General features: G+C 40.4%; 2 protein-coding genes across 3 annotated transcripts in view; one reads left to right on the top strand and one right to left on the bottom strand.

Moving 5' to 3' along the window:
* LOC126852868 (semaphorin-2A) overlaps window positions 1-10,970 on the bottom strand; it is a 332,693-nt gene extending 321,723 nt beyond the window's left edge. The window contains exon 1 of the mRNA XM_050598166.1: window positions 10,967-10,970. The gene's annotated coding sequence lies outside the window, so the exon portion shown is untranslated. The remainder of the gene's footprint in view (window positions 1-10,966) is intronic.
* The window catches only part of LOC126852930 (uncharacterized), a 63,835-nt gene that overhangs the window by 33,253 nt on the left and 12,632 nt on the right, over window positions 1-17,950 (top strand). The window lies entirely within an intron of this gene.

The raw sequence follows: 17,950 nt of genomic DNA, 5'->3' as shown, positions 1-17,950 counted from the left end.
ATCACTCAAGAACCAAATTAGTTCCGCGACACACCCGCCAACCTTAAAATGAGTCTCCACGACGGGCGTGCCGGTTGTTTTTGCGTGTGCCTTCTAAGCAGAAGCCCTAAATAAAACCGTAGATATCTGTATGCGGGGTGCATTTCTGTCGCGGGTCGTGCTGATTGCCGTGTCCTGCTGGCCTCCAGATTGCGAGGGCGGAAAACGAGAGAAAGAGTATGGTGCTGCAGGGTCGTAGTCGGTCGGAGCAAGCGAGCGTGAGGGAGAGAATTGCTCGTATTCGTATCCGGGGGATGGTTTGTATGTTTCTCCTCGGCCGTTCGCGGGGGGTGGCTTGCAAACAAACCGCGTTCCGTTATTTGATTTTGTCCGTTCGCGCAGCGCGTCGTTCGGTGCGCCGATCCCACGCGTACCTTTTCAAGCCGGATATATCGGTCGCGACTAACACGCCGATATTCGCAATTGCGGAATATTCTGTATTAAACTTTAACTGTCACTGCGTAAATAAAACGAGAAATGTAAATTTGGCTCGATCATATTTTTTTTTTTTTCTTTATAACCTACGGATTATGAAATGCATTATGATTATTTTTTCAGAATATTAAGGAAAGCTTGGGATTGCGAGAATGTTAAATCGAGATAAAAACGTATGCGGAATCTGCATCAGCAAAGCAACCTTTTGTAATTTAGTTCAAGCCAGTGCGATACGTATATTTAATTACAAAAGTTCTTTTTTTTAATTACGAAGCTATGCTGTTTAATTATAAAAGTTTATTGTTTCTTTGAACGCGCGTAGAGCTTCGTCCATGAATTGACGAGCTATATAGAAACTATCGTAACACAGTTTCTGCATTCTGCAATCAACAATCAATGTCTATAGACATGAAGTGTAAACAGTTACACTGATGGAGATACATTTATAGATGTGTGATCAGCGCAAACCAGCCTGATTAATTAAGGTACAAGTATAGTGCATAGTATACCGGTGCAACCGTTTCGTAACGTTAATTACATCATTTATTTGCTTAATTTGTTGTCATTAATTAGATGGAAGCCCGACAAGCTATATTCTATTCATAAAACATGTGTGACAAGCCTCATCCAGCGAATTTGATCGAAACTATTGAATATATAATGCATCTATACATGTGTATGACAATAACAATATGCAAACAATCAATCAAATAATAAAGGCATCGAAATAAAATGTCTCATCCAATGTATAAACCTAATGTAAATATATATGAGTGACACAATTACGTAGCCTATGAAATAATAATTAATTTTTCATTAGGTTCTGCCCGGCGCGTGAATTACCAACGACATAATTAACGAGAATCGATCAGTGAATGTTAATTTGAAATAATATCAATGTGTTCTCAAAGCCATAATACATGCCTGTATGCTATATCGCTTTACGGAAAATTTACGTCGAGAATCCACGCGCATGAAAAGCACAGAATCTGATCTCCTCGCGGCCGTCACAATGGAATCCACGGTTTTGCTCTCGATAACACTGCGAGCTCTGTACCTGGTGGCAAGTCAGCCGCGATCTCATTTATCTTCAGACGGTGTGCGGATGCGCCTAAGGCTAATAAGGTGTTATTAATGTCGTCACGCCATAGCTATCTAACTGCATCCTAACTTTGCAAACTATTCACCGCCGGTGGCTCACTGTCATTCCCGCGCATCCCTGCTTCATTAGCTGACAGTCTCCGGGCGCAACCCCGTCTGTCTATCTGTCTCTTTGAGTCTGATAGGCGCTGTCATTCCCATCGAAATATATACTTTTGAAAAACGACATTGCGTAATTATTGCGATTACACAACGCACCATTAAGAGAGATGTCTAAAGTGTCACGCGAGAGAGAGAGACATTGTTTCATTTGCCAGAGAACGTTTAGCAAAATCATTTAACGTGTGTATCTGATGCATTCAGATTTACATAATCTTCTGCATTTAGCGAGGGATTATATCTTCTAACTGTTATTTAATAGACATTAGCCGCGTGTACGTCTGACACATCCGCGAAAGTATCCTTTCTCAATACAGATTTAATTAAGATCCCGGAGAAGTTTTCCGCGCCAAGAATTGTAACACAAGGATGCGCGGATGAATGAAGGGGAAATCGACGTCTGAAGTAAACCGAAGGTTTCTTCCCCGATCTTCGCGTATAGGCGCGCACCTGAGAACGCAAACGAAGTAAGTATATACGCGAAACTTTGCGCTTCTCAAGCGCCATACCTCACTTTGACGTAACTGCGCGGAGCTTATCGCGGTACGTTTACCAGACGGGAGCCGCTTTAAGTAACTCGATAACAGGTTGCACTTGACAGGTGAGGAGACTCCCTCGACGCGCCCGCCCGCTCCCGCTTCATTACACCCTCAAAGGCAAACTTCGACTTCAAGAATGAGAAACTTTCGAAATGCCACTTTGGCTCGTTTTTCTCTTTTTCCCTTGTGCTCCGTACCCCTTTCGGATCACTCTGACGATGTAAATATTCTGTTCACCGAGTATCGCTGAAGAAGAATCCTACCAACTAAATTACATCCGATTCTTCCGTTATTGTCATTGGCCGCGTTCAACAAAGAAAACGATCGAGATCGAAACTTGAACAATTAATGAAAATTAGATATCTGATTGCGTAAAATCAGATTTATTTGCTAAAATCTCTTACTATAAAAATCAAAGTCGTTAATTCCGAAAAATATAGTTATCTTAGCTTACAAACACATACATCGCTCGCGCGCGCCGATGCGAAGGAGTCTGCGGTAGAAGAGCGCCGACCTGTTTTGCGACGCGAAACTTTTTTAATTAGAAAAGTATCACATACACTTTCCTAATTAGAAAAGCTGCATTGCAAAATTTAAGGCGAGGCTGTGCCACGAATGTTCTTTTAATTAAAGACTTTGAGTAGCGACATACTAACCGCACATCTTCGAGATGTTACTTACCATCGTTTTTATTGATCATGACGTACGTCGATACATTTCTTTTTACGACATCGCCATCGATCTTGCTGGATTATCAAAGAAGACGTTCTATTCGCGAGCTCGATAATTTGCACAGTTTTTTTCAGCTTTGTTCAAAATACTATTTCGTTGACAGATGGATTTCTATCCTCGAGAGGAAAAGATTTCTATCAAATAAGAATAATCTTTTGATTCTTTTTGAATTAATTTTTTTATTAAATAAAATTTAAAATTTTGTCAGGTGTGTTAATTAGCAAGTACGATTAACATGAAATTTAAATAAAATGCACAAATATTTTCTCTCAATGTCGCGATGTATCACTCTCGCAAACATTATGGAAGCAATTGTCACTTTGCAATGGTACGTCTCGGCGCATGTACTAATAGACTTGCTAATTCCCGCAGACGGTTGCGCTTATGGTGATTACCGCCCTTGCTGCAGCCCCATAATTTCAATCGACAGTCAGATGCCATGCGCGTTGTCGGCAACCGACAACCCTTGCAATCGGAAGTTGCTATCACTGTCTTCGCTTGTCGTCGCGCATCGCTGTACTCGCAGAGTCTATTGCGAGGGTTCGGTCGCATTGATTAAAGGACAAGCCAATAAAGCTTCGGATTCAAGCGACACCCTCCACGAGAGCACTGAATTCAAGTAATTATAGCAGGGACGCAGTCGAATGCACCGGCTGCATCGTAACACGACTCACGAAACCAAGTTACCTCGGTTTTATGGTGACGATAACCTTTTCACTTCGACGCCATATATATATATATATATATATATGCTGTCGTTGCGACGAGTAACTATAACTTTTTAGCGAGAGAAACCCGAGGACAGGACAATAAGCAGCTAATTACGCGGTCCACGAAGAATAGCGAGCGCAAAAGCAAGGAGCGAGAAAAAATCTTGACGGCTGACAAAACGCGATTAACTGTAATTTGACAGTATATGTTTGCAGCGATAAGATTCATATATTTCCCAGATTCAAATAACAAAATGTTGTTGGAATAATACCGGATATATATCGAGATATCACCGCGGGCAGTACGTATGTCTCGCACAACATTCCTTCCACAAAAGAGAAGAGGCTCTTTGAGTCGACATGACCGAAATCCCGTGCGTAATCCTCCGGTGACCGAAAAGCGACAACCAATTAAATATACGGGATGCCGAAAGGACCAAGCACCTCTATCCAACTGAAAATGGACTTCGAGAGAAACATGAGTGTATATAGAGTGTCCCACAACTAACAGCATCTCGATTATAAATTATTAGAGGACAAGCTAAAGAAAATTGATGATTGTTTCGATGAAGAGATATCAATGATTATTGACGATAATCAATTAAGTACGCGAAAAATCTTGATTTAATCTTATCTAATCAAAACTTAAATTTGAAATTTATTTGAGATATTTAGCTTCGTGCGATATTTATGTTACATTTTGTTAACTATATGCAAAACTTGTGAAAAAAAATTTATTTTATTATTTAAATCTTCGGATTTTCCGAAATTAATTAAATTTTTAATAATACAATTTTAATTATAATTTGACACAACATTTATCCGTGCACAATAATCAATATTTTTCAAGTTCTACATTTATGGATTACATCGTTTGTCGATTTTAATTTTTCTCATAATAATCGTGCCGGACTGTGATCGTTAATTAGAGTTAACGCATATTTGCAATTTTTATCAAGGAAAAATCGATTGCAAGCTTATCTTATCTCAATCTCCGTCTCAGGGATTTTACATCGCTCTGGTAATACCGACGCACCCTATATATACAGTATAACCGACCATAAAATACATCTCTCTTGCGTGCGCGTTCGTCGGTGGGAATCCAAATGGCGCATTTGCGCAATGGGACGTGCAACCAATGCACGAGAGGAGTCGTACCCGCCGTATACCATACCCAGCCGGCGCTGGGTCACGCTGGTCGCGATCAGAATCCTGGGCAGAACTGCGCGAGCCCGGAATCCACCGGAGGTGATATGGACCCGGCTGGATGGCCGCGGTGCGCCGCGCTCTCCGCTCTCCATTTATAGGATTGCATGAAAAATTCCGCACGCATATCCCGCGATGTTCCGTTTCCTTTGCCGCCGCGGCCTCGTTATCGTCGGCCGACCGTCTCTAAAGCGATTGGTCGTGCGCGCTCGTCCGTGTACGCACGTGTATCCGGGCGTGTGCATCCCTCGTATGTACCCCCTTCCCCCCCCCTTCCCCCTCTCGTACATAGGTACACCGCGTACATATATGGGAGGGAGCGGCGCGATCGCTATATTAAACGAGATTCGAGAGACGACGGCGCTTCCGCTTCGTGGGACGAAGAGTTTTAGCCCGAATGTCCTCGTTTCTCTTATCCTATCGCCTCGGTCGTTCGCGCGAATGAGTTTGGTCGCGCGATGCCGGATTAAGGGCTTTTTAGCTCGACCGTAATTAATGTTCGCTGTCGGATTTAACTGCGTGCAGAATGTAGCCCGCGCCGGGAAATTAATATTGGTTGGACGATATATAAAATGCTTTCTTCTTTTCTTTTCGTTTCTTTTTCAATTCTCTTCGCGTAGAAAAGACTTAGCTAGAAACGCTGTATGCTTAAAAAGGTTTGCTTTATTAATTATAATTCCAAGATCCAACATCTTATATGAATCTTTAAAAGCGGAGGAAAGATATTAAGAGAAAGACCTTTAAATAGACAAAAGATAATTGTATCGGAATATTTGTCGAGCGGGGCTAAGATACGTCTTCAGCCATGTCGGGGCGCGCTGCGCAAGTCAATTATTAATATCTTTATGAATGCCTCAATCTTCGTGCGAAGTTTCCTTGAGGGTAACGTGCAATTTCATAGATGCACGACGGTAATAACAGAAAACTCAACTTCTACGAGCGCCCAACTCCACAGGAGAATTTCCCTCTTCTCTCTCACTGAGGGTGGCTTGTACGAACGAGCACCTCGCTCCTCTCGACATCCCTTTTAGCAACGCCCAACCAATTTAGTCATACAAATAGTGCTCGTTCGCGGAGTGACGACGTCGCGAGCCTTTGATATTAAAGGCGTCATTAAATTAGATAATGAAGCTAACTCTGTATCTCTCAAAAATGATAATTTCGTCCGTATAAACTGTATTAAGTCTAAAATATACGTCTAAAAATATGTGTATAATTTTCTCTTTGCGTTTTCATTCTGCTTTTGAAAGAATATTAATTGTGGCACATATATATTTTAATATAAGAGGTATTAATTTTTCTATACGAGAGATATTAATTATACAAAAGAAGGAATATATTTTGCAGATGACAAATTTTTTATATAGTAGCTTGTAAGTGTGTGTGCGTGATCGCATAAATAAATTTATTCCAACCTAATAACCATTTTCAACGATAAATTCTGAGGCAAATTCTTCGTGATATATCGTGGGCTTACTTTATAACCTGAGGACGCTGGCCGTATTAAAAAACCCAGCAGTATTATCGTGGCTTATAATTAAGATTTAAGAGGATCTTTTAGCAACGTAAGCCCAAGACGAAATTGGCTCGCGAGGAATATTACAGCCGAAAATACTGTTTCAGGTGCCTAAAATGCCTTATTACGTCGCAGACGCCGTTATTAAAAGGAACACACCCTCGTATATACAAGTATACGCTTTTATATATACATATATATATATATATATATATATATATATATATATATATTCTCGGCCGCACTTGAGTACATTCTTCCCCCTTTTAATTTTTGCCCCCGCGAAAGTAAAATATATCGGCTAAAGCAGAAAGGAACGCGGGTCAGTCATAATGGTCGCCGCAGGAAGCGGCATTAAAATTTCTCGCAAAGAACACTTTTTTATCATATATCCGCGGTCAACCCGTAAATCACTAGCCGGATGAATATTTATAGCGATTATTAATGGGGTTACGCTGTTGCGAGGATTATTTGTAAGGCACAGTGGAAGGGAGAGAGCCAAGGGTACAATAAGGGCGCATAATGCACTATGCAATCCCTCTTCTTCCCTCCGCTTTCACCCTTTACCGACATACATATGTATACATATGTATATACGTCGGTGCCATTAAAGGGAAACACGAGAGAGAGAAAGTGAGAGAGAGAGAGAGAGAGAGAGAGAGACAGGGAGATCTCCTTTTCACTATTTACAACCTTGTTACTGATTACTGCTCGCGGATTATCACGTTGTTTCTGTCGTGTACGGATTACAGTGACATCCTGCAACGAGCACTCAAGCGTATTGTCGGGAATTTAATTCGCTGAATTTCTCTAGTAAAACATTACTCGATCGTTCCAAGAGAAATGTAATCGTATCTGTGTAATTTACAGAGAACGTTAGAAAGCAAAAAAAAAATTCGAAAAACATTTGATACTGGCTGGAGATTGTGATACTGCGGAGAAAGAATTGTGGTTGTCGCGCAGAACGCTAGATTTTTTTTTTTTTCCATTGGCGATTCGCGTCGTTTTTCAAATTCGTTAGCCGAACAAAACCGAGTTGACGAGTTTCCCCAGCCCTTCACAAATGCTATCTATCCGCTCTTATACGAACGTCGGTAAACAGTGAACTGGGCACATTGTAACGCGAGCACGGTCTAGCGATCGTTTCGCCAGTCGAAATCGACGGTGTGAAATCGAAATGACGCTTTTGAACGTGCTGTCGCACTACATCGCGCGCAGAATAGCGCGATAGGAACGACCCCATTTGTACCCGACCCATCGATAAATCGTGGACAAAGCGAGTCGCGGTTTGTCCGATCTGCGAAGGGCTTGTGCAAAACTGATTCCCCTGACCTTTTTCCCTTTCCCCCTTTTCCCCGTTTTTCGCCATTTCCCCCATGCACCCTTAGAGCAATCAAGAATGTTGTTATTGATGTTATTCAAATTAACATATTCGTTAGTGATGTAAATAACCATAATTAGTGTTCGCTAAATTGGACACAAGGTAGCAAGTCATAGGGCTATCAACTATACAGATTTGATGAAAATTTGCTCGATTTCCCGAGAAAAATTAGCGTTTAAATAATTAATATTAAAAATAAAGCCGTTGTTTCTAACAATATTAAATATTTTTACACATTACTTATATTGATTACAGGTCATTATCAATCAGCTTCAATTTCTATCATGCGAATTGTTGCGTCTAACTTTGATCGTTAATTAGGGCTAGCGCATATTTGCAAAACGGGACGAAGCATTTTGTTTATTCCGGGATTAATTAGAAATGTTGTCCGATCAACGATGTGTCTGTCTGTGATAGTAATGAATTCGACACTAAATCAATTCAGACGATATTCACGCATGACACTCGAACGCACAAACATTCGCATATACAGAATGTTCAAAGTGATCATTTATTGTAATTATCTCAAAGAATTGCTCTGGATCACTCGGTAATTATATATATTATTAATTAATAAATTTAAAAATTTTTACAGCTTAATAAAATTATATTTTAGAATAGTTAAAATTATTTCATCTCTTGATCGCCAATTTTCTCTTAACTTGTTAAAATTTATTAATAATTTTAGATGATAAAAAATAATTAAAATATTAGCATAACAATAATGCAAATACAACACATCACACATACATATTCCTGCACACACAAAGGAGAAATTATATGTTATCATAAAACTATGAAAATAATTTTCTAAATGTCTTTTGAATGTCTGAAAATTCTGTATTCTGTTTTAAATATTGAACGGAACAAAATGATAATCAAAAGATATTACATTCGAGCAATAGAAATTATCCGATTTAATATCAGCGATAAAGCGCATATTAACGAGTTTTGCCGGTACAAATTTAATTGCAGATCGAACCTCTGGATTCGTCATGGGATTGCTCTGATTTATATTTAGCCAGATATGTGCGCTTATACCTTCAATTGAAAGTAAAGCTGTCGCTTATTCAATATGCTGTGAAACTAAATTGATATTCACCGAATATCGGAATTAATTAAATTAAATACTCTTTCCCTCTCTCCGTCGTATATTAACAAATGGCTAACATTTCAAATTGCCTACACACGAGAATAACATCATTTTTTTTTTAATATTAACAAAACAGACAACTCACTGTGTAATGATGTGATCCAAAATTATAATTTATTTTCTATGATAAATGAACTAAACTTTGTTAATAAATGCTGTAAACGTTTACAATTTACACGAAACTGATATATTATCGTTATCTTATCGCGCGTAACATTATGCTTACGCATGAACGTATATATATTAAAAGAGCATTGCACTCTCCGTTCGGAAGGGATGATGAAGGCGAGTTAAAAATGATGGGTATAAGGCGGATCAGAAAGGAGTCCATAACTCGAAATATCTGGATAGGCGCATAACGGAAATTTAAAGCCACTTCGCAGCGGCGGCGCGCAATGGTGTCGTCGTATATTTTAAATTTTATCGCGGCCGCACTCGGAATATACGAGCTCCTCGCGTCGGACCGAGAAAAATTGTTCCGGCTTTGACAGCGGCTCGACGTCGCGCGTGGGCTGGCGGTAAAAAATTCAGCGAAACTAGCAGTTAATTTTTAGAGTTGCCGATTTACGAATTTATTATATAAAACTGATATATATATATATATATATATTTTTTTTCAGATTATATATATCCGTACTTTGACACATACATCCATATTCACACTTATATTTTCATATATATATATTAGTACACGTTGAAATGTTTATTGGACAAAAACACGTGATCTCATATAAGAGAGAAATAGGACTAGGATTTACGCATTTTCAGAAATAATGCTAATATCTAGAACATATAACAACAACGTGATGTTAACGTAATGGAAGATAGATAATCTGTGGCGCCCTTCGTTAACCTTCCGCGCCGGTAATGGTATACTTTGGGTAATGAGAGCCTAAGTACTGTTATTCGATAGTTCAGACGAGCATCATTAATTTCGCGCCGTGGTCGTTAGCGCATCCCGTCGTCTCGTTACGGTATTGTATTTGGATAGATCTCTGAGATCGCCGCGCGGCGGTGCCCGTCGATCTCGTACCGATGAGGATGATAACGAGTCCGTCGGTTATCACGGACATGTGACACGTGACGTAACACGCGCTCGGGGATATCACAATTTCGAATTTGCTCGGCCATTATATCCCGGCCTAGCGAACCGCGTCGATATCGAACGTCCGCTGGAAATTTCTCCGAGGGGAGTTTGATGTATAACGCGTATCGCTGGACGAAATTCCGCAAAATGTACCATAACATTCGGCAAAGTGGTCGCGCATAAAGTCTGATTTTGCAATTTATTATCGAACGTTTGTATCTAACGGCAAAATGTTGTTTCTAACGGCTCCAAATCACGATTATTTGGTATATCAAGTTTGATCACATTTAAATAACATTAAATTACAATGTATATACACAGGGTGGGCCCAAAGTTTTGGCTAGGCTTTGAAATTTTATAGAAAATTTGATTTTGAACAAAAAGTTTCCTATAAACATTGATCAAAAAATGAGAAAAAGAAACGATTCAACATTAATTCTACACATGCGACATCGAGATGATCTGGCCAGATTAATTATCAAGCTTTAGATAATAATTTTTTACAATATCATGCAATCGAAAGAGAGAGGAGAGAAAGAGTGAGCGAATGATAAGGCGGGAAACAGGCGGCGGACAGGGAGTGCCAATTTGACGCAGAAAAACGCGGGGAGATTCATCCTTTCTTCTCTTTTCCTTTGGAGACGGTACATAGGACAAGATTCTTTTCACGGCGACCCTAACAGGTGATTTCGCCGAAGGATTCAATTTCTTTCAGAGCCGCGTGCTTCCTCCGTCGAGCGTGCAAATGCTCATTTCCGACGACGCCCTCTCACCGCGCCCCGTCGCCATCCTCACGATAGACTATCAGTCCGCTTTTTGTTTCTTTCCCAAGGACGCCATCGTTGCTTTTATTAATTATATAAATATACGCTCATCAGAGGCGACGAAACAATGCCGGCACACAGAGCACCATTATCCGCGTCCGCGGTAAATATTTAATGACGGGGTCTGATCTTAAGGAGATTAAGCCGGTATATAGTCGACCTCCTACAATTTCTCATTAATATTAGATACAGCCGAAAGTACCGCGGCTTACGCGGATAATGCGAAGGGATTCTCAACGATTAGCGGAGCAGCTTCGGACGTTGGTTAGTTGGTTGGTTGATTGGATGGCTCGAAGACGACCGCCGGCGTTGCGGTTGATTCGCCAGAAAACTAATCAGCATGTAGTAGTATAAGTTGGAGAGAAAGCTTTAATGAAATTTACCAATTCTCGAATGTCGGAAGCGCATCTATGACGACGCGACGGGTTAGTTGGTCGGGGTCGATCGATTCTTCGGTCTTTAAATTCGGACCGAGAAGATTTATGGTCTTTAAATTCGGCTGTCCACTTGTAAATTCTTCGTCTGCTCTTACTTGCTTATAATTACGTTAATATATTTCAAGTACAGGATAATTCGTAACTTATGCCAGCAAATAGCGTTTAGGTAGCGAATATTTAATAAAGGGAGATGGAATTTGTGAAATAAATTTTAAGTCGACAGATTCGTGATTATTCGAAGAGAATTTCAAAGGATTTTTCCTTTAGAAATTGCATTGACGATAACTCAAATATGATTACGTGATGTTTCTCGTTTGCACCAGTCGCGAGCAATCTACGACACGTGAGTTGGCTAAAGTCAACGATGACGGTTCTCCTCAGACGAGGCTTAAGAAAAATTGCACACACGAAAGAGAACCGGGAGAGAAAAAGAGGTTGTCGTGGCGTGGCGGTTAGAAAAGAAGACGCACGATGCACTTAATGAGGGTGTGAATGAGTATGTCTCAAGTGGCTCTAGTCGTCGTGCTATCACCACTCCATGGGCAAAAATTAATCCCGCATGCGTGTGGTAACGTGAGTGTGCGAGTTTCAGACATACGAGGCTTACACATATCGTTGATGCTGAGTCTCGTACTGAGTCATGTATCACACACGATGCATATTTTAATAATAAAATAAAAGACATTAAATTCGAAATGGAAAATAATAAATTTATACATCTTTTACGTGATTAAATGATTCGTTGCATAAAAAGTTTTCTTTCTTTGAATATTGCATGAAAAATTCCATTATCTTTTCTCTTAACATTTACAAATCGTAAGGTTTTTTGGTCACGTTCTAACGTTACGATATGCAATTCTGTGAGACACGACGTAATTGTACCTTACGCGGCGCACCGAAGCATCATTAAGTAGTAAAACCTTATGATTTACAAGCCGGTGGCCGGATCCGTCGTCCCATTACACGGTATGACTCTCATTGTCCTCGCGATGCAAACGGACGGACGTGTATACGCTAAAATAGCCGTACGGGATGTGAAATTGATTAACTGGTTAGACAACCATACATTGTGCGCCGCTAAAGCGTATGTTAACGCAGACCTAACTGCCGCCGTTGTTAGATATTAACATCTATCATCGCTCAACGGCCTAGTTATTATCCCGCAGTTTTTAAATGTCAAATAATATGACGCTGTTCTTATTTGGATATAGGATAAATTTGTCTCTATATCGTCGAAAATAGAAAAATTTGTAATTTTTCTATTTTGATATAAGAATCGCACAAATGCGATGCTTCTAGAAAATACAGGACACAGACGTTTGCAGAGATTCGAAAATTCCGAGATGGGAACGCTCGCTAATGCAAATACTCGCTTTCTTAGAATCTGGATAACGCGCGCGCAGACTGGAAGCGAACATCTGTCGGCTGTCGTGCCTCGTATGGGGAAACGTTTAGATGGAAAAATAAGTTTCTTTAGAAACTCCGGCCAACGTTCGACGTTCCATCGGCGCATTTCAGCGGCACGCAATCGACTTTTACGCGACTGGCAATACGCCTTCGTTCCATCGACGAAGATTGTTCGGCGGCGTGTGGGCGTACATTGCCGGGGAGCGTCGTAAACGTGAGGTAAACGGGGCCAAAAAGACGATGTCAACACGGTCCCGAAAGGCAAGGCGTCGGCTTCTGTTGATTTAGGACGAAAAGTCGATAAACCTGGGGAATGTAGGCTAACCCTTACGAGACACGCGTTACAAGATCAATATTTTTTATTCCCCCATCTTCTAAATTTTCCCCCGACAGGCTGCGTGCAAGAATCGTAACTCCAAGACAAGACACGCCGACGACGATACAAGCCGATCAAGATACCCTCGAAAAAGATAGGAAAAAATAATAAAATAATTTTTATTAAAAGTGGTGATAAAAATTGAAAAAAAAAAATAAAAAAATGAAGATATAATTTGTCTCAAATAACAGAGATTCAGCGCTTTCATCTCGCGCTATTTTCGAAAAGACGATTCCAAATCATCAAAGTTGGAAATGGAATAATAACAGAACATGTCGAGCCGCTTTACACTTTTCAATTTCCATCCGACTGCCTGCTTTATCGCCTACGACTATGGGAAACCTTTTTTATGGGGACAATCGCCGAGAAACATCTGTGGCCCGAGCTGATACACACGGGGAGATTCTAAGGATTTATATAGGCATCCAATTTAATTCATCCCATAGTTTAAATAGTACGCGAAAATGGATGTCACTTGCGCCGATTCGATATAAGGTACCGGCTTTGTCGACCGATAATAGGATTTCGCCAAATCTACGCTTGAATTTAAATGTGGATGAATCGATACAATTGCAATTTCAAGCGCGATGGCTGAAATTCATATAATCGAGAGACGCAGATCAAAAAGTAGATCGTGTTCCACGTATTCCGAAACATTTGAAAGGAAAAAGGGAAATCGATGGATTTATATCCCGCATTGTAAGTTAACGATAACTCGATCTCGATCGCAATTATTTCGCAATCTTTTCCACCGTCTAATTAATTTACTCGTTCACGACACAATAAATCCCATTACTGTGGAATAATTGCGGTGTCATATGCCTAATGCAGATTTTGCGAACGGGTCGCCGAGTGCGTTAAACAGTTTGATTACAACGCGGGTTCTGAAGAGTCGCGAGACGAATTGCTGGAGGACCCTTTTGGGCCGACAAGGCATTTGCGACGAAAGACGCCGAGCGCTCTCTCGCGCGCAGGCAGACGGCTGTCAAAATTTCGTACAAGGAGGGTACAAAAGGGGCGGCCAGAGTTACGAGGGAGGGTGGCACACTCGTGGCCGGAGCCTCTCGCTCCGGCGGGCCTGCTGCGAAATCTTTACACCCCGGTACAAAAGGGCTCGACGGTTTCTCGGAGGTTTAAACCTGCTTCTGGCATTTAATGGCGTCTGTAAGTTATACTCGAAGAAGGGCAAGATACACGAGAGAGATTTTACGCAAGGGGAGCGACAAGAAAGCGTAGAAAGAAGGATCGAGTAGGACGCGAAAAGAAGAGTAGGGAGCGCAGGCTGTGCAACAAGGAATTGAGAAAAGAGCGAGGAAGTTGGAAGGAAAACGACACACACCAACAACTCCCACACAAATTACCCAAGATAGTATTTTTTCCCCGTCTCTTGAAGAATCACTTAGAATTCAATTCTCAATCCCTTGACCGCTTGGACTGCTTTTTCCCTCGTTCTACGAAGATCTATCGAAGCGATGGATAAATATCGATAAATTTGGCGGCTCAAATATTCTTCAAAAAATTGACGTTATTTTTAAAGACATGAATTACACGACAATTGTCCGTTGAAAATCTCTACATAAAATTATAGACGATCATATCATAATACGTCTGAGTTTTATCGAAAGAATATTGCGAAGTTTTCTGAATCCTTAAAGTGTGCTCTCATACAAGCCCTTATTCAAGTCCTGAGATCCTTCCCTTCGAGAAGAGATCACAGGGATAAAGGGCATCGAGGTAAACAGGATGAGAGGCTACCGTCGAAAGAAGCACGTCGGCTACGGCACGAAATCGCGGAGATAACTGATTTTATTCCGGCGTAATGCCAACGAATACAAGTGTTCGCATTCCCAGGGAATGGACGAGCGTGAATTTCGGCTCGCTCGCTCGTCGTGCCTCGTAAATTCATGACGAATACCTGGGGGCGCCGTATCGCGTCCCCGTTAGATCCTCGTAAAGTTCCGGGAGCGTTACGCGATACGCGCGCGCGTCCGCACAACAACGAGAGACTCGTCCTCGATCAGGCGCTCCCGGCATGGCACGATAAACTCGCAACTCAACAACGGTCGACGCCGCCCGGAGCGAGCAATGCGACGATAGCACACTTGGAACACGACCGAATGGCATTAACGTTTGGGAACGAACGGATAAACCCGAAACGCGAATGATATCCTGGTAAAAGTAATCGAACCGGTTGATAATGGAAAATTGGGAAGCGTCGGAGGTCGGACGTGGTTTATCGATCGAAACCTAATTGCCAGTGAATTATTTGTGAGGAACTTTGACACGTACTGTAAAGTTTGATATCATAATATGACATGATTTAACAAGTATGTATATATAAATAATTTAATGGATATTTATCTTATTTAGAATTAATAAGAAATGAAATAGAGAGAGAAACATTTTTTTCATCTATGGATTTTGATCAGATTTATATAATATAGATTTAACGTTTTTTTTAGTAATAAAATCAAGAGATTAATTATTTTTAAATTATAAGAAATAAAGATAAATTGAATTGTGACTACAAAAGTACTTAATATAATTAAAATAATTGTCAACTCTATCAATATTTTTACTAATAAAAAATTATTTGAAATAATCAAAGAACTCTCTGTATATGTGACTCGCTAAGCCTGTGTGTGGAGCGGAAAAAGACACGCTATAATATTTTTAAAGTTTTGTTGCTTCCAATCCGAGCTTTTGATTAATATCCAATTTCTATAATGCACATAAAAATCCTCGCGATCGCATTGATGAAGAATGCAACGAGTCGCATTCGTAAAATCCTATCAACGTCTCCGCTGACCGCGCGATTTAACGGTCGCACGTTTCGCTCTTCGTAACTTTGTTACGCATGGAAGGGATCAGAGTATCGGCAAAGTGACTTATACTCGACCTGACATGGGGCGTCGAACGCGTTCAGTCACATCCGTTCCGAAAGTGGCCCCGTTTTCGTGCGGGTCTGCGGGTCTTGATTACATTAGACCGACGAGGGGCGGAAAATTCGAGAAGAGCTCGCGAAAAGAAAGACGACTCGTAAAGTGTTTCCGAACCGCAAAATCCACTTCGGCTTATTACCAAAAAAAGAATGTCCTCTCCGTTATCTTTGGTAGCACTCTTTCAGCTATTCCTTCTTTAATACTCCGCAAATGGACCACGAAGTAATACGAGATTTCTTGTACACTTTGTAAGTAGTTTTATGCAGTTGAAAGAAAGAGAAAGAATAAGAGAAAAGAGAGAAAATCTTTTGCTTGTAATCATATATATATATATATATATATATATATATATATATATATATATATATAACATCTTTAAAAATATCCAATATTATAGACAGAGAAAATAGAAAGAGAATACAGAATCTGTAAAGAAAAATATTTTATTATTTAATTCTCTCTTATAAGTTTTCCAAATCCATTCACGTTTATCAATTTTAAACAAATTTGTTGTGGACATTTTCTCAGAGTAAAAATTCAGATCACACACCAACTGATCGAGTGAATCGTTTGCAATTCACTTTTCGAAGCTTCCTAAATCTCTCCCATATCATTTACTTTTATCACTATCGTAGTTTGAGTTCATCTAGTAAGTGCTACCACATACGCGTAAGATGTCAAAAATGTCGATTGAGAGATGTTATGTCTTCCGATCGCCTAATCGGGTTTTATTTACAATTTTATTTACGACAGAAAGGATACGAGCGGCGTGGATAGAAACAAAAACTTCTGTTTTTTTTTGTTTTTAATTCCGTGCAGCATCGTCTCTCTCTCACGACTGGCAGAGACCTTTGTTCCTAAATTCCCTGATTTTTCAGATTCACCCTCGGAGCGAATCCTGAGAAAATGGATCATTGAATGCTCATCGAAAAAAGCGATGTATTTCTGCGTGATATTTCAAGTTGAGAGCGTAATTTTCATTATATTTTCTTTCGAAATATGTCTGATTTAAAACGATTTGCCGCATAAAATTTATCGCATTTAAATACAAAGCGAGTGCTTCAATTGCAACGATAATTTCGTGAATTAGTGAAATCCGGATTTTTCGCGATTTACACACTGTATGATTGACGCGAAAATGGAAAATGCCCGTAATATCGGCACGTCTGCAACGGAGGCATGTAATAGCGAACGCTTTAATCGCTTCCAGTACATTATAACGGGCAAACAGAAGCGATGATATAAAACCATGTAGTGAGATTAAAAGAATTACAAAACTTTTAATAGCGCGCAACCGCCATTAAAATAAATCTCGTTGAAAATCGTCGAGAGCGTCTTTTTGACAAGTCGCACAAAAGCTACGAAGTTAATTGCTTCATAATTATTTCTATTACATCACTTTGAAATCGCTGATATAAAATTACAAGGAGATGGATATAATTAAATTAGTACAAGAATACTAAGTCTCCTTATATATGTCAAGTAAGCAAATACATCTTTTCTTACCTTTTTCAAGCGCGAGCAAAGAGTAAGATTGGTAGCCGGTATAATTAGGACAGCGAAAAAAGACGTGGTCATTAGCACGCGCTAAGCGCGGGGAGGAAAGAAGTAAGCTCTGTTGAAGAGAGACAGAGGGGAAGGGGGAGAAGGCAGGTGTAAGGAGAGTTTCTCCGCGTTATTCAGAGTAATGAAGCAGATATGCAAAACTACTTAGACCGTCTCGTTCGGTCTGCTTCTTCATCTCTTTCTCGTTCTCTCTTTTCCCTTCGCCGTCCTCTAGTCTCTCGCCTTTCGTTCCTTTCTCGGTCGGTCTCTTCATCATCCTCCCCTTTTCCCCCTCGTCCATCTCTTCCGCCTGCGTCGCTTTCGTCGCTACCCGCGCCTTCTTCTCACCATCTCTTCCTTC

Source organism: Cataglyphis hispanica, chromosome 1, assembly GCF_021464435.1.
Source record: "Cataglyphis hispanica isolate Lineage 1 chromosome 1, ULB_Chis1_1.0, whole genome shotgun sequence".
NCBI lineage: Eukaryota > Metazoa > Arthropoda > Insecta > Hymenoptera > Formicidae > Cataglyphis > Cataglyphis hispanica.
Note: the sequence above shows the minus strand (reverse complement) of the source record. Positions and strands in the feature narration are given on the sequence as shown.